The sequence below is a fragment of the Antechinus flavipes genome, chromosome 4 (genome assembly GCF_016432865.1).
Source record: "Antechinus flavipes isolate AdamAnt ecotype Samford, QLD, Australia chromosome 4, AdamAnt_v2, whole genome shotgun sequence".
NCBI classification, from domain to species: domain Eukaryota; kingdom Metazoa; phylum Chordata; class Mammalia; order Dasyuromorphia; family Dasyuridae; genus Antechinus; species Antechinus flavipes.
Window position 1 is genome coordinate 181,897,583 of NC_067401.1, and position 18,747 is coordinate 181,916,329.

General features: G+C 37.1%; 1 non-coding gene across 1 annotated transcript; it reads left to right on the forward strand.

Annotated features, from left to right (window-relative positions):
- The first annotated feature begins 18,380 nt into the window (after positions 1-18,380).
- On the forward strand, positions 18,381-18,452 carry TRNAA-CGC (transfer RNA alanine (anticodon CGC)). The gene has a single exon. It is a non-coding gene; the product is annotated as a tRNA-Ala (tRNA).
- Positions 18,453-18,747: the final 295 nt, after the last annotated feature.

An 18,747-nucleotide genomic window follows, 5' to 3' on the forward strand; every position in this document is an offset into this window, starting at 1 on the left:
AGAAGGAAGGAAGAAAGGAAGGAAGGAAAGAAGGAAGGAAGGAAGGAAGGAAGGAAGGAAGGAAGGAAGGAAGGAAGGAAGGAAGGAAGGAAGGAAGGAAGGAAGGGGAAGGGAATTAGGGAAGGAAGGAAGGAAGGAAAGAAGGAAGCAAGGAAGGAGGGAAGGAGGGAAGGAAGGAAGGAAGGAAGGAAGGGGAAGGAAGAAAGGAAAGAAGGAAGGGGAAGGGAGGGAAATGGAAGGGGAAGGAGGAAAGGAAAGAAGGAAGGAGGGAAGGAAGGAAAGAAGGAAGGAAGGAAGGAAAGAAGGGGAAGGGGAGGGAAGGAGGGAAGGAAGGAAGGAAGGAGGGAAGGAAGGAAGGAAGGAAGGAAGGAAGGAAGGAAGGAAGGGAAGGAAGGAAGGAAGGAAGGAAGGGGAAGGAAAGGGAAGGAGGGAAGGAAGGAGGGAAGGAAGGAAGGAAGGAAGGAAGGAAGGAAGGAAGGAAGGAAGGAGGAAGGAAGGAAGGGAAGGGGAAGGAAGGAGGGAAGGAAGGAAGGAAGGAGGGAAGGGAAGGGGAAGGAAGGAGGAAAGGGGAGGGAAGGAGGGAAGGAAGGAAGGAAGGAAGGAAGAAAGGGAAAGGGAAGGGAAGGGAAGGAGGGAAGGAAGGAAAGAAGGAAAGAAGGAAGGAAGGAAGGAAGGAAGGAAGGAAGGAAGGAAGGAAGGATGGGAGGGAGGGGAAAGAGAGAGAGAGCGAGAGAGAGAGAGAGAATGAGAATTAGTTTATTTGAAATATTCCCTACAAGCTGATTCCAATCCCAGGTCCAAAACTTTGCCTCTCCTTCATATTTTCTTCTTGCAACACAGTTTATTTTAACATCATTTCATTCCTATCCAACAAACTCTGTTCCATCAATCCTGATTCACCTGCAGTTCCAGTAAGCTCATTGAATCTTCGCTCTGATTTACATTGATCCAATTTTTACCTTAACCAATTATGGCCAATTCCTCTTCCTCCTCATAAATCTTCATGGATTTCTTAATCTGTTCCCCATTCCTATTTATTCTCCCAAATCATTTTCACCTTTTCTCTATTTCCTTAAATAATTTGACCTCATATTTTATCCCTCTCTCATAAAAAATATATTTTCTTCTTCAGTAAAATTCTTCCTAAAGATGTTTAAGTATTTTAAGTTCTCAGGAATAGATTAATTCGTAGTTTCTCTTGAATAAATCCCCATGGGTTCTTCTTTTTCACACATATGTATCCTTCATCCCTCAGTGAACTTTAAGCTCATCAATAAAAAGGACACAATTTTCATTTCTCTTGTATATTCCATATCTTTTGACTTTTGACTTTGCTTATTGTTGGCCCACAATAAATAATCTTGATTATGCATCACCATTCTATGTATCACTTCACCTGGACAGAATTATGACAGAAGCATATTTATATGGTAATTATATAGGAGTCATTACCAATGCCTCAGATCATATATCAATTTCAGCAAAAAAAAAATATAAACTCCTTGTTATTTTCACCCCCAAAGAACCTGTGAGCCCAACAAATTGTCTCTCTCTGATGATTTAAAAATCATCTGATGATGACTTTGCAACATTCCCTCTTTTGTGTGAATTCTAAACACTGAGTGTTTCTATCAAACAAGAAGCATTTATTAAGTACTTAAGTTTGTATTTTAAAATTACTACCATCATACTGAATGCATACTACTTCCAATCACACCCTCTTTCCCAGATTTTTGAGTCTTGGTTCTAGTTTCTTCTCATAAGTTGAAGAGAGTGAATTACTGTTTCAATACAGCAATATTTTGAATGAACCTATGATTTCATCAAAATGGTCCAGATGTTTGGAATTCAAAATATGCACACCTTCTCATCGTCATATAATATATTCAGTATCCAATGCACTTGGATTCTGGAAATTCTGCATTCAAATCCTGCTTTTGACACTAACTGGTTGTCAATCAGTCAATAAACATTAAGTATCTGCCAGGCAGAATGTAAGCCATATGGGACCTCAGAGGAAGTCAAAACTTCTCTAAGCCACATTCTCCTCAACCCTAAAATAGGAATAGCTAATAGCTCTAACACCTACTTTACAAGATTTGTATAAGATTCAACTGAGAGCTTTGCAAAGAGCTTTGAATACTTTAAGTGTCATATCAATGTCAATTATTATTGTTGGTATCCTCTCATAAATCTTCCACAAGAATTACTCAATATACTGCTACAGGGAGGATTGTGCCTCCTGCCAAATGAGAATTCCTGATTTTTTTTCTTGGTATAAAAGTTGAGCCAATGACAGAAAAATTTATATCTTGACAGAGACTTTTTTTGACCAAAACATAACTATGAGAACAAGAGAGCCATGACTTTGATTCATCATTACAACAAGATTGACAGAAGCCCTACCACTAGATCAGAGGTTCTTCCCTAACCTTTTCTGTTTCATAAACCATTTTGGCAGCATGGTGAAGCCTTGGAACCTATAGAGCCTTCTTAACATAATGTGAGTGCCATCGGTCATTCACAAAGGTAGTATGAATTTATTTAATTTGATTGCCTTTTTCCTAATGTAGTGGGGTCTTTGCCCTAAATGCATACAATAAATACTTGGAATTATAAAGGAAATCAACTATATTGAAAATGACATACTATTCCATATCTTAAGTTATGAAATAAAGCACTCAAGGTTATATTGAGCTTAAGTGACAGCACTCCTTTCATCAATACCTAGGCTCTTTAACTGCCTTATTTCCTACTCCCCTTCCAGGAACATTTATTAATGGCTTCTTCTCAGGTTTCCACACTTGGTTAAAAAACCCAGGCATTGAGCCCAAGGGAGTACTTACTATCCTGGAAGACGAGTTCCTTGGGAGTAGTTGGATGAGAAGCCAAATTTACCAGGAGAAGCTTTAAAATTGATATAGTATGAGGTTTGGCGACTTGTTCTTTTGGAGCCCCAGTCCTGACCCCTAAACAATTTCCTTCTATGGAGTCTCCTTTTTTTTTTAATTTAAATTTTATTTTATTTTATTTAATAATAACTTTGTATTGACAGAATCCATGCCAGGGTAATTTTTTTCAACATTATCCCTTGCATTCGCTTATGTTTCGATTTTTCCCCTCCTTCCCTCCACCCCCCCCCAAGATGGCAACCAGTCCTATATATGTTAAATATGTTGCAGTATATCCTAGATACAATACATATTTGCAGAACCGAACAGTTCTCCTGTTGCACAGGGAGAATTGGATTCAGAAGGTAAAAATAACTCAGGAAGAAAATCAAAAATGCAAATAGTTCACATTCGTTTCCCAGTGTTCCTTCTTTGGGTGTAGCTGTTTCTGTCCATCATTTATCCATTGAAACTCAGTTAGGTCTCTTTGTCATAGAAATCAACTTCCATCAAAATACATCCTCATACAATATCGTTGTCGAAGTGTATAATGATCTCCTGGTTCTGCTCATCTCACTTAGCATCAGTCCATGTAGGTCTCTCCAAGCCTCTCTGTATTCATCCTGCTGGTCATTCCTTACAGAGCAATAATATTCCATAACATTCATATACTACAATTTACCCAGCCATTCTCCAATTGATGGGCATCCATTCATTTTCCAGTTTCTAGCCACTACAAACAGGGCTGCTACAGACATTTTGGCACATACAGGTCCCTTTCCCTTTTTTAGTATCTCTTTGGGGTATAAGCCCAATAGAAACACTGCTGGATCAAAGGGTATGCACAGTTTGATAACTTTTTGGGCATAATTCCAGATTGCTCTCCAGAATGGTTGGGTCCGTTCACAACTCCACCAACAATGCATCAGTGTCCCAGTTTTCCCACATCTCCTTCAACATTCATCATTATTTTTTCCTGTCCTCTTAGCCAATCTGACAGGTGTGTAGTGATATCTCAGAGTTGTCTTAATTTGCATTTCTCTGATCAATAGTGATTTGGAACACTTTCATGTGAGTGGTAATAGTTTCAATTTCATCATCTGAAAATTGTCTGTTCATATCCTTTGACCATTTATCAATTGGAGAATGGCTTGATTTCTTATAAATTTGAGTCAGTTCTCTATATATTTTGGAAATGAGGCCTTTATCAGAACCTTTAACTGTAAAGATGTTTTCCCAGTTTGTTGCTTCCCTACTAATCTTGTTTGCATTCGTTCTGTTTGTACAAAGGCTTTTTAATTTGATATAATCAAAATTTTCTATTTTGTGATCAGTAATGGTCTCTAGTTCATCTCTGGTCACAAATTTCTTTCTCCTTCACAAGTCTGAGAGATAAACTATCCTATGTTCCTCTAATTTATTTATAATCTCGTTCTTTATGCCTAGGTCATGGACCCATTTTGATCTTATCTTGGTATATGGTGTTAAGTGTGAGTCCTTGCCTAATTTCTGCCATACTCATTTCCAGTTATCCCAGCAGTTTTTATCAAATAATGAATTCTTATCCCAAAAGTTAGAATCTTTGGGTTTGTCAGACACTAGATTGCTATAGTTGACTATTCTGTCTTGTGAACCTAACCTTTTTGGAGTCTCCTTTCTAAAAGCTCTCATTACCCCAGATGAATGGGCAGAGCAGCTCCCAACTAAGGAGGATGAGGGGAGGAGGGTTGTGTGGTATTTGTTGGGCTTGTTAGAAATAAGTATTTGCTGAAGGGGGAGTGGGGCAGGGAGTCCATGATTTTGAGATCTCTGGGGTAGAGGCCAGAGTTCCCAGGAGGAGTGGTGTTAAGGACCATGCCTAAGTGTGAAGGCACAGGTCAATTCCCCAAAAGCCCCACAGCTGTGAATCATAACACCCCTGAAGGAAGTGCAAATCAGCCTTTACAGACACAGATGTTGCTTATGGATTGGTTATGAAATAAATTGAAGGCAAGAGGGAAGAGTAGAGAGGTCAGAGAATGCCACTGTCTCTCAATCTCCTTGTATTGTTATCATGCTCTCACATGAAGGGATCTATTCTGCTGGTCTGAGTTAGATCCCCAACAGGCACTGGCAGATAGCTCCCATAACAGGGTAGTGCTTCCATTCTGTTGAGGCTTCCATCCCTTCTGGGAGCTCTCTCTCACTCTTGCTTTCACTATTTTGGGACCTTCTGAAGCATCATTATCATCTAGCTACTGCCTGAACCCTTGTAGCCCATTCCTTTGCTTAACCAGCATGCTGCAGGAAGCAAGTGAAGAGAGGAAGATTCTTGGGATTGATTATTTATAGAATTTGTCCTAGGACAATCTGTTCAATGAAGTGTCACTGCATATGACACTAAGACTTCTGAGAAGAACCCAGGACTATCTACTTCCATTGAAGTCACACCATAGCAGCCTTATTGCTTCATAAAATTTCATAGAATTTGAGTTTGAAGGGAAATCACATAGTTAAGCTCCATCACTTTACAAATATTAAAACTGAGGCACAAAGAGTTTAAGTGACCTGCTCAAAGACACACAACTAATTAGTCCCATAATTAGAAGCAGAGTCCAGGTTTCCTGATCTAATGCTCTCATAATAGGCAGCATGCTTTCTATCTCTTGTCTAGTTTCCTTAGTTTCATTCTTTCCTCTTTCTTATATATAAGACCTAGATTACTTAATACTCATGTATTTAAGTGGGCTTTGATCTCATCAATTTTTTTTCATATAGCAAAATATTTTAATTTTTTAAAATAACTTTTTATTGACAGAACCCATGCCAGGGTGATTTTTTTACAACATTATCCCTTGCACTCACTTCTGTTCTGATTTTTTCCCTCCCTTCCTCCACCCCCTCCCCCAGTCAGCTAACTCTGTTTGCCTCAGTTTCCAAATCTGTAAAAATAAGCTGGAGAAGAAAATGGCAAACTACTCCAGTATCTTTGCTAAGAAAACCTCAACAAGATCATGAAAAGTTGAACACAATTGAGCAACAATGACATATATCTCTTTAATACAAATTTATTCATTTGCCCAAAAGACTATTTTACAGAACATTCACATGAGGCAGATACTCACATGATGCTCAGAAGAAGCAATATAAGGACACTCTCAAAGTCTCTCTGAAGAACTTTGCGATCAGTTGTGAGACATGGGTGATACTGATAAAGGACCATCCAGCATAACCTGTCCACATCAAAGATGCTACTCTCCTCTATGCTCAGAAGAAACATGAGATGGACAAATGTAGAGACATCTCCACTCCAAATCTGCCTAGAGGCTATTTGTGTCTGACCTGTGGTAGAGCTTTCCAAACTCATAGTCAAATATAAAAGTATCTTGACTCCAGTAGAGTAATGTTCTCTTTAAGAAGGAAGGACAACAATCAACCAATTACACACACACACACACACACACACACACACACACACACACATATATATATAAATAGAATAATTTAACCTTCTCTCAGATCTTTTGTTCAGTTCAATGCCCCTTAATTTATAAATCAACAGGTAATTATCGTTCTTTAAATGTTTGGTAGAATTCACATGTAAATCCATCTGGTCCTGGGGATTTTTTCTTAGGGAGTTGATTGATAGTTTGTTCTATTTCTTTTTCTGAGATGGGACTGTTTAGGATATTTACTTCTTCCTCTGTTAGTTTGGGCAAGCTGTATTTTTGGAGGTATTTTTCTATTTCATTTAAGTTGTCGAATTTATTGGCATAAAGTTGGGCAAAGTAACTCCTAATTATTGCTCTAATTTCCTCTTCGTTAGTGGTGAGTTCTCCCTTTTCATTTTTAAGACTAACAATTTGATTTTCCTCTTTCCTTTTTTTCATCAGATTTACTAAGGGTTTGTCTATTTTGTTGGTTTTTTCATAGAACCAACTCTTAGTTTTATTAATCAATTCAATAGTTTTTTTACTTTCAATTTTATTGATCTCACCTTTTATTTTTAGAATTTCAAGTTTAGTGTTTGACTGGGGGTTTTTAATTTGTTCCTTTTCTAGCATTTTTAATTGCAAACCCAAGTCATTGACCTTCTCTTTCTCTATTTTATACAAATAGGCCTCTAGAGATATGAAATTTCCCCTTATTACCGCTTTGGCTGCATCCCATACATTTTGGTATGATGTCTCATTATTATCGTTTTCTTGGGTGAAGTTATTAATTATGTCTATGATTTGCTGTTTCACCCAATCATTCTTTAGTATGAGATTATTTAGTTTCCAATTATTTTTTGGTCTACTTCCCCCTGCTTTTTTGTTGAATGTAATTTTCATTGCATCATGGTCTGAAAAGGATGCATTTACTATTTCTGCCTTACTACATTTGAGTTTGAGGTTTTTATGTCCTAATATATGGTCAATTTTTGTATAGGTTCCATGAACTGCTGAAAAGAAAGTGTATTCCTTTCTGTCTCCATTACATTTTCTCCAGAGATCTATCATATCTAACTTTTCTAGTATTCTATTTACCTCTTTGATTTCTTTCTTATTTATTTTGTGGTTTGATTTATCTAATTCTGAGAGTGCAAGGTTAAGATCTCCCACTATTATAGTTTTACTGTCTATTTCTTCTTGCAGCTCTCTTAGTTTCTCTTTTAAGAATTTAGATGCTACCCCACTTGGTGCATATATGTTTAATATAGATAGTGCTTCATTATCCATGCTACCCTTTAGCAAGATATAGTGTCCTTCCTTATCTCTTTTAATTAGATCAATTTTTGCTTTAGCTTGATCTGAGATCAGGATGGCTACCCCTGCTTTTTTGACTTCACCTGAAGCATAGTAGATTTTGCTCCAACCTTTTACCTTTAACCTGCATGTATCTCCCCGCTTCAGGTGTGTTTCCTGTAAACAACATATTGTAGGATTCTGGCTTTTAATCCATTCTGCTAACCACTTCCTCTTTATGGGGGAGTTTACCCCGTTCACGTTTATGGTTAGAATGACCAATTCTGTATTACTTGCCATCTTGTTAACCCCGGTTTATGCTTTCCTCCCTTCTTTCCCCTTTCCCCCCCTTCCCAGTATTAACCTTGTGAGCACCACTTGCTTCTCACAGCCCTCCCTTTTTAGTATCCCTCCCCCCGCCTTAGAGTTCCTCCCCCTATCTTACCCCTTTCCCTCCCAGTTCCCGTATTCCCTTCCCCTTAGCTTATTCCTTCCCTTTTCACTTTTCCCTTCTCACTTTTCAATGAGATGGGAGAAGTTTCACCATAGATTGAATATGTCTTAAGATTTTTCACTTAAAGCCAATTCTGAAGGCAGTAAGATACCCACTATATTCACCCCCCTCCATTCTTTCTCTCGGATATAATAGGTTTCCTATGCCTCTTCATGAGATGTACTACCCCCACTTTACCCTTTTTCTGGTACAATGTCCTTTCCACATCAATTTCTAGAACAAGGTATACATGTATTCTTTATACATCTATATAGTCAAAATATAGTTCCCAAGATTAATCTTTACCTTTTTAGATTTCTCTTGAGTTCTATATTTGTAGATCAAACTTTTTGTTAAGTTCTGGTTTTTTCATCAGAAATAGATGAAATTCGCTTACTTCGTTGAATGTCCATCTTCTTCCCTGGAAAAAGATGCTCATTCTCGCTGGGTAAGTTATTTTTGGTTGCATACCAAGTTCCTTAGCCTTTCGGAATATCATATTCCAGGCCCTTCGATCTTTTAATGTGGATGCTGCCAGATCCTGGGTGATCTTTATTGTGGCTCCTTGATACTTGAATTGGGTTTTTCTAGCCGCTTGCAATATTTTTTCCTTCATCTGAGGGTTCTGGCAGTTGGCCACTATATTCCTTGGTGTTTTGATTTTAGGATCCCTTTCAGTGGGTGATCGATGAATCCTTTCAATGTTTATTTTTTCCTCTGTTCCTATGACTTCTGGGCAGTTCTCTTTGATAATTTCCTGGAAAATAGTGTCCAGGCTCTTTTTTTCATCATGTTTTTCTGGGAGTCCAATGATTCTCAGATTGTCTCTCCTGGATCTGTTTTCCAGGTCTGTTGTCTTCCCCAGAAGGTATTTCACATTTTTCTCCATTATTTGATTTTTTTGGATTTGCTTGACTGATTCTTCTTGTCTCCTCGAGTCATTCAATTCCACTTGTTCAATTCTGATTTTCAGTGAAGTATTCTCTTCACTCACTTTTTTAAAATCTTTTTCTAATTGTCCAATTGAGTTCTTTTGTTCTGTGGAATTTTTTTCCATTTCACCAATTTTGTTTTTTAGAGAGCTGTTTTCTGTTTCCAGTTCACTAATCCTATTTTTCAAGGATTTTACTTCTTTATCCACTCTCTCTTTAACTGATTTCTCCAGGCTCTTTTGCCAAGCCTCCCTCTCCTTTTCCCATTTTTCTTCTAGCTCCCTTGTGAGAGCCTTTTTAATCACTTCTATGAGGTTCATCTGTGCTGAGGAACAGATGCTCTCCTCCTTTGGGGATTCACCTGGGGACTGCCTGTTTTTAGTCTCCTCAGGATTTAGAGTCTGCTCTCTATCTGTATAGAAGCTGTCAAGGGTTAAAGTCCTCTTCAGCTTCTTGCTCATTCTGTCTATTAATCAGAGACAAACTACCAAAGAAAAACAGAAAAAACTGGAGTCTTTCTTGGGGGGGGGGGGGGGGGGGGCTGGGTGTGTTATCGAGCTTCCTCTACAGACTGCAGGGGGCAGCAGTGAGGCACTAGCAGGACTGTGCTGCGCCTGTGCTCTGAGATCCCAAAGCGTGCTGAGTCACTGTGGGGGGGGGGGGGGGGGGGGAAGGGGGGAGCGGCCAGGTCCTGAGAGACTCCAGCTGTTTGGGGTTGTATTCTTCAGCCCCGGTGTTTTTAGCTTCTCTGCTGGGCTGTTGACTTGCTGCCGGAGCAAAGTATCCAAACCTGTAGCGAAGTTCTCCCCGCAGAGACGGCTGCGATCACTCCCCACCCTCTCTCCAGTCTGCTCCCGTGCTCTCACTGCCGCTGCCCGCCGCCTGCGCCCAATCTAAAACCGCCTCAGCCCTCCAGTAAAGACAGACCTTTCTTGGCAGATCTCAAGGATGGCTTCTCTTGGTAACTATATGTGGGTTTTTTTTCAGTCAAGCATTGATTCAGAGGCTTGTAATGGAATGGATAGTGAGAGAAAGCGTGGAGCTTATGCAGCTGTGAGCCTCCTCTCTGCCATCTTAACCAGAAGTCCCCAACAGGTAATTATCAAGTACCTAGTATGTTCCAGTTACTGGGAATCCAAAGACATAAATGAATGGTCCCTATCCTCAAGGAGCTTATATTCTGTAGGAGAAGACAATATATATAAATACAATAAATACACTGAAAAACTTGTAAATATAAGTGATACTGAAGAACCTTTTACAAATGTGTACATTGGTCTGATGAAATTAGAGATTCAGCTAGAGACTGACTGAGTTGAAAGTGTGACCATAAGGGAGGTTCCTTAAAAAGTCCAAATGTTGGAGCTGCAGGTGATATAATGGACAGAGCACTAGCCCTGAAGTCAGAAGGACCTGAGTTTGGCCTCAAACACTTAATACTCTGGGCAACCCCAATTGCCTCACAGAAAAAATTCAAATATTAGCTCTTCAGTTAATTTATCTTTGTCATTAGTAGGAGGGGGGAACCTCAACTCCTAGGGGAAAAATTACTTTTGGGTAAAAGGAAATGATTTCTTTCTCCTCCCCATCCTCATCCATGTCCCTTTAAAGGGTAGATCACCCATGATTTGGAAACACTCCATCTTTCAGTCAGAATTCAAGGTACAATTAAGGGAACAGAGATAGTCACTTGAGACCAGAAGAAGCTTTTTAAAAAAAGCCTGGGGAATCAAGAGAGAGTTTTAGTAATTAAGAGTTAAACTGCAGAGAGGACTTCCCAAGGAGATTAAAATTTTCTAGGATTGTTCCTTACAAGGGGGTCTGTCTACCACTGTACTCTATTGGTGCCCAGTCTTCCAACAGATGCCAGGTGTGATTGTGGTTGAATCTGCCCCAAGTTTATGGATAATGTTTTGTAATTATTCTTTTCAAAACTATGCTTTCTTAGTAAGTACCTTTGCTAAAAGTTAATTTTGTCTAGTAGCTGATTGTTAATGAGAATTGGTAGCAAAAGGTGTTTAAGTAGAGCTTTAAAGTCAACCTGGGGGAGATGGATCAGAATGTTACAGAAGTGTAAGGAACAGATGTGTAAGAAACAGAAAGGGAAAAAAAAAAAAAACACAATGTAGCAGGCCTACAGCAAGTGAAAGGGTAATTTTGTTAGAAAAATAGAACAAGGTTATAAAGGACATTAAATGACATTTTTATTTGATTCTACAGATAACAGCAAGCCATTAGAGTATACCAAATGAGAAAGTAATATGCATTCCTAGAACCTAGCACAATGTCTGGCACATAGTAGGTGTTCAATAAATTCAACTTGTTCAGTTATACACACCTGTGAAAAAACATCAAGAAATATGAACATTTCAACTTAAAAGAAACAGAAATTATATAGAAAATTGTTATAAAAAGTATATTAAATTTAATGTTGGTATCAAAACTGTACTTTTTGTCCTTGTTTGTCCCATCCTTAGTTGACCAATGTAATGATCTTTTCTTAGTGCTCACATTTTTTTAAACCTCTCTGCAGCATATGACATTGGTAACACTTTTCTTCTAGATATTCTCTCCTCTCTGAATGTTCATATCTACTTTCTCTTTGTTCCCATCATTCCCATCTCTGATTACTCCTTATTAATTTTCTTTGCTGACTCATCATCCATATCTTCTTTTTTCTTTTTCTTTTTGTTGAGGCAATTGAGATTAAATGACTTGCCCAGGGTCACACAGCTAGGAAGTGTTAAGTGTCTGAGACCCCATTTGAACTCAGATCCTCCTGATTTCAGAGCTGGTGCTCTATCCACTTTGCCACCTAGCTGCCCGTCATCATCCATGTCTTATGCCCTAACTTTGGGCATATACCAAGACTTTATCTTGGATACTCTTTTCTCTGTTTGGTGATCTCATTAGCTCTAAAATATTTCATTATCTCTATACAAATTATTCTCATGTCTGTATTTCCAACCTCAGTTGGAAAAATCCCTGGTTTTAGTCAGAGGAGTTGGATTCAAATCCCACATTTGATTCTTTCTACCTGTAGTTCCTTGGATAAATAATTTCACTTCTACAGATTTCCATTTCTTCATTTATTTGTAAAATGAGGGTTTTGGATTAGATTGTCTGTAAGGTCCCATTCAGCTAAAGATTTTGAACCTATGAATCTCAATCTAAATCATCAACTGCCTATCAAAGAGTTTGAACTGGTTATCCTTCAGGCACTTCAAACTCAACATATCTAAAACAGAACTCATTCTCTTCTCACCTTGCCTATGCACTGCCTCATCCTTCACTTCCACCCTCATCTACTCAACTTCCCTGTTTCTATCAGAATGATAGTGCTGGTATCCACCATTCCATCAGACAACCTGTTTACAACCTGAATACTATCCTCAAGGCCTTATTCTTACTCATCTCACATATCTAATTCATTCACATACTATCACTTTTGACTCTATAATGTCTGTTATTTATATTCCTTTTTTCCCATTCATGCATCTACCTCCCTAGTTTAGATCTCATTATCTCTAGCTAGAAGCCTATAATACTTTACTAATTGGGTCTTTGTCTCAAGACTCACCTCTCTCCAATAATTAACAAAATTATTCTCCTAAAGTAAAAGTCTGATCATATCATCTCCTATTCAATAAATTCCAATGGCTACCTAATGCCATATGATCAAGTATACATTTAAAGCTCTTTATAACTAGATCCTATTTTACCTTTCAAATCTCATTATTCATTGATTGCTCCCTTCTATATACTCTTCAGTCTAACCATAACTGGACTTCTGGCTATTTCTCATATATGACACTCCATTATTGTCTCTATATCTTTGCATTTGTTGCATTTTATGCTTTTTTCTTCATTGCTGTCATATGGAATCCTTGTTTCAAAATTTAGAGCAAGTTATATCTTTTGCAGAAGGCTTCTCTTATAAGTGCATGAAGTCTCTTAGGTGGTGATAGGCTCTGTGGGGGATACACTAATATACACTAATGTTTTTGACTCATATGGACTCACAATGCATGTAAAGAGAAATAATTGGTGGTAATCCTTCATGCAGTGCCAAACAGACAGATGGAACAAGAAAAGAGAGTTGTTGTTTACTTGTTTTAGATTCTTTGGTTTTCTTGGCAAAAACACTGGAATGTTTTGTCATTTTCTTCTCTAGTTCATGTTACAGATGAAAAAATTGAGGTCAACAAGTTTAAGCAACTTTCCCAGGATCACACAACTAGTAAGTGTCTGAGACCAGATCTTAACTCTGGTGTTCCTTACTCCAAGCCTGGCACTCTATTGCCATCACCCATCTTGGATATATAAAGAAATAATGACATTTTCCTTCAGAAAAGTGGGATACTCTGAGTATGGCATTGTGCATATACTGTCAGATGCAGTTTCTTTGTTTGTTGGTTTTGTTTAACTGATTTTCTTTGTTATGAGATAGTTCAATGAATAGAGGGATATATCAGAAATGTGTGGTTTAAAAAAAATGCCACCAACAAGACTTTTAAAAAATAAGGCAAAGAAAAGGAATAGAATATATTCCCTTTTTGTCTTTAAGTAGTTCTAATTATTTTTGTCAGACTGAACCAAAATCTACCTACTTCTGCTGGAGCAATGGAATAAGGTGCTGACTAGGAATTAGTGTGCTTGGATAAAAATCCTTCTGCTAAAACTCATTAGTTGCGTGAACCTTCTCTGTATCTTAATTTCCTCATTAAAAATGAAAGAGTTGGACTAGGTGACCTTTGCGGTCTCATTCAGTTCTCATCCTATAAACTCATCTCACCCAGTTGCTTCTACCTTCATTTACCATAAAAGGAAAAGAGGGACATTGCTGTAGTAAAAAGGAAAAGTTTCCCTAAGTTGATGTCAACTCCAGGATAGGTCATGTAGGCAGCCAACTATATTGAGAAAATTCCCAAATCAGGCTTAGTCAGACAGGTGGGATACTTTTCATTCAAGGAAAAATGCATTCCAGGGGAAATTAAGTCAGGATAATCTTAATTTAGCTCATGCCAAGAGTAATTTTCCCAGCTTTCCCCATGAGAACTCTAAAGATGTTCATAGATATCAATCCCATAGAGTTACTGGTATTAGGCACTCTTTCAACAGCATCTCTTGATGATCATACCTGAAATCAGACTCAGAATAATATCATTTATAATCCCATAAGGTTTAACAATAAACAGCAAACTCTAATAATCAAAGCTTTGGATGGATTCAGTTATTAAGGATTATATATCATTGGAAAAAACTATTGACTGTAATCTGCATTCTAAAACAGTAAGAGATTCATCATTTTTTAAAATCACAGTTTAACTTGTTCTGGTTAGAGAGAGCAGGACACGAATATAACAGCACCAAGACTAGTTGTCCTAGCCCAAAGCTCACAATGACTATAAGCAAAGTATATGGCAGAATATAATAACTGGCCCCAAAATTAACCAGGCAGGCAGATTTCTTCTGTGGAAAGTGGTTTAAGAGGCTATAATCTTAGTTTTCCCAAGGTCATACTCCTGTCTTTATTCTTAGAGACAGATATCCACTGATCTTAGAGCACAGATGTCACTCCCATTAAGCTGCTGGCATTTTTCTTGAAGTAAAAGACCATAGCAATAAAGCTAAAAACAAAACTCAAAAAGAATATTAACACACTCAAATTGTTGCGATTAATTAGCTAATAAATTTAAAATACATTGGGCCTTCATAAAAAATCACACAAAGATTTCTACTTAATATTCCTTTCTACTAGTATTTCTCTTTTTTAATTTTTCAAATTTTGAACTTAATTACAAAAAAAATTTCCATGTATGCAGTACAACATAAAAAGAAGATTCAATATAAAATCTTGAATTTCATTTTATATTGTTTACTTTAAAAAAATTATGTACTAAATGCTACATATTATTTTCAGATACCCTGATTTTCTGGCTTCCTTCTAAGTTTTCTTCTGTTCTCTGCTGTGCATTTTTTATTTTTTTCTCCATCCCCATATGTGTGTAATACATATGTGTGAAAAACATACTATACATACTTCTATTGATCAGTTCTTTCTGATATAGGGCACTAATGCCTTTGTAGTTGATTTGAATATGTATAATGATCAAGATGACTTAATCATTTAAAGTTGTTCTTAGTAAGAAAATTGTGGTTACTGGGTATAATGTTTTCTTGGTTCTGTTCATTAAACTCTTTGCTTTTTCATGCAAGTGTTTGCATGTTTTTTCCCCCTAAAATCAACCATCTCATCATTTCTTATAGCACAATAATAATATTCTATCATAATCATATAGCCCATCTTGTTTACCCATTCCTCAGTTGAGGACTATCCTCTCTACTTCTAGTTCTTTGCTACCTCAGAGAGCTGCAATAAATATTTTAGAACAAATAAGTTCTTTTCCTTTTCCCCTAAGCCCCTTGGGAAAGAGACCTAATAGTGATATTTCTGGGTCAAAGGGTATATACATAGTTTTAGAACTATTTGAATATAACTCTAAGTTGCTCTCTAAAATGGTTGGATCAGTTCACAGTTCCACTAATACTGAATCAATGTCATAATTTTTCCACATCCTCTCCAACATCTGTTACTCTTCTATCATTTGAATCAATTGGATAGGTGTAAGATGATATCTCAAAGTTGTTTTAATTTGCATTTCTCTAATCACATGCCTATTTGTAGTTTTGATTTCTTCATTAAAAATCCGCCTCTTTGTATCCTTTGACCATTTGTCAATTGGGGAATGATTCATATTCTTATAAATTTGACAAAATGCTTTATATATTTGAGAAATGAAACCTTTATCTGAGAAACTGTCTTTAAAAATTTCCTCCCAAATTTTGTTTTCCTTTTGACTTTTTTGTATAAAATTTTTTAAAATAATATTTCTCTTACTCAAAAATAACTTAAAATCCATTCTGATGTAAAAAAGGCACTCATTAGAATCTAATGAATTAATGCTATTCTGTAAATTCACATAGACAGTGAATATATGATAGTTGTAAACTTCAAGACTAACAGATAGTTATTTATATTTCATCCTTAAAACAAAAATAAATCTGTAAGACTGGAGTTTGTTAAGACTATTAGTTAAAATGTAACTTCAGTATAAACAATTCCAAATGTAACTTAATACTTCACAATAGTCTTATACTATCAACAAATTCTTAGTAATCCTTTCTCCTCTCATTATTTGCAATTAGGGAAGAATCCCACAAAAGCTCAAATTCCAGGCAGACGATAATTGTACAGTTTATCCCCCTAGTCTATTTCAAAACCTTTAGCAATTAGAATACATTTTACTGAACAGCCCACTAAGAGAGTAAAAGGTTTTTAAAAGCTGCAACACAAAGAAAATAACTCAAAAGAGATATAGAACATATATTTTTATCTGGAGTAAAGGGAGTCAATCCACAGTCTGAATCCCTAACAGAAAGTTCTCCATTGTGTACAAATATTCCATTTAGGCCCAAAAAGAATGGGGAAGTTGTCTGATAACAATATAATGAACAGATACCTTGAGGGTTAGAGCAAATTTTATCATTCAACTATCCCTTCAAAGGCTGATTGACCTTTTCAGGAATTGTAACAAAAATAAAAGGAAAGTAGTGGATCACAAATTAATAATTAGTTCCTAATGCGATTATGTAATATTAATTTATTATTTAGAACAATAGGAGCAACAAGTTAATTATCAATATTATTATTACAAATGAAGAAACTTAAGAAGCCAAAACCATATTTTTAACTAGTGATGTCCATACCTCCAATCCTACTATTAATGGAGGAAGGCTTTTCTTATCTACAGTTGCTGGTATGGTTACAAAGGTCATTTTTTCTGCAAAACTGAGATTTTGCCTAAAAATCATTGAAATAATTACCAGAATCTGCCATACAACTGGTAGCTTCCCTAAGCACTCACATTCTTACATTGTTACAGATAGATAGTTCCTTTGCCTCCGACTGTTATTGGAATAAAATATGAGCTCTTTTCCAAGTTTTTATGCAGCTTTCATCCCAAAAAATATGGAAAGCAAAGAAGATAATAGTTTTATTCTTTTTTTTCCAAGACTAAAAAAAAATCAAAAGTCTTGAAGGCCAAGAAGATAAAGTTGAAGGAGGCTCTATTATAAACACAAAAAGAAGAAAATATGAACATTCCCCATGTTCATGAAGATTCAAGGCCTCTAAGCCAGTTCGAATAATCTCAGAAAAGTGGTCCTAGGGGAAAAAGTTTGATTGTTATGACATAATCAAATTTTCCCTGACCATTGAGTGTGTTGTGAAAATTGAGGACAATACTCTGATATACTGAGGGCAACAAATATAAAATAAAGCAGTCTATAAAGAACCTGTATGATATCAATGTGGCTAATTCAACCTGATGAAGAGAAGGTTTGCCCAAAAGTATAATAATTGGATGTTGCTGCAAAATCGGAATTACTTGAACTACGGTCAACTAGCTTACTCCATGTAAAAATTTTTCCACTACAAAAATATAGTTATACATCAATATTTTCCTCTTGAAGAACCCCACCTCAATCCCCCGTCCCTCACCATTATTAAGCTGCTAATATCCTTCAAGGCAATTTTTTACTCCAATTTCCTGCTTTTGAGGCCTTTCAGACTGAGTCTTTTTGCAGCACCAACTACATAAAAGGTCTACCTCTATGGAAGTAAGATTTTATTTTGAATCTAATATGAGTTTAAATGGATGGAGGAGGTATTAGAGATCGTCTTGTCTGGTCTTTTCCAAACTAATTTAACCTTTTGAATATATTGCTAGAACCCATAAATGGGTTTCCCTATGCACTTTTTTTTGGTAGATAAGGATGCAGGCCTGTCACTTAGGGATGAGCAAAATGTTCCCCTAGGTTTTGCTCTTCTCAGAGAAAAATGAGTGAGAACCTTTGGAAATCTGTAGCAAAACAATTGTGGCAAAACTGTTTACAACAAAGGATAGTTCAGAAGTCTCGATTTAAGGAAGCTGTCATCAATCATCTTCCAGACTAGACCTCTGTTTTAACATGTTTGAATTTCACGGAGCTCTCTCTACTTAGTAAGAAGTTTATTTCCGGAGATTTTGGGGGAAAGGGAAGAAAAAATTTAGAAGGAAATGCATTGTAATGAAATTTTCTGAGGAAGACCTCCTTCAGGGCTTGAGGCTGGGAAAGATTGCGAGAGACTAGGATGGCCAGAGAGCTCTTTCCACTCCAGAAGTAGTCAAACCGCCCAGCTTCGAAAATTGATGAAAAGAAGCAGAACTTTCTCGCTTTACTAAAACATCCTGCAGATATCACTAAACGTGACTTACTTTCAGGAATGCTAACTAGAAGGCACATCTGTCAGCTCGGGGATGTAGCTCAGTGGTAGAGCGCATGCTTCGCATGTATGAGGCCCCGGGTTCGATCCCCGGCATCTCCACTTTATGTTTTGCAGATTCAGCAGGGTCCCTGAAAATGTATAATGCGCTATACAAACAGCGGAGCAAAACGAAACTCAAAAGCCCCGCCTCTTCGGTCATTCCCTTGCCCTCATTCGAATATATGTATATCCATGTACACATACCCGTCTCGGTGTATTTATATGTAGCTATGTACACGGATGTATTTTGGGTTTTTTTTTCCTCCCCTTTCCCTTCTCCCCCCCATCTGTGTTCTTACCTCAGCAATGACACCTTATTAATCATGCAATCTATAGCACTGGGAACAGATACTGT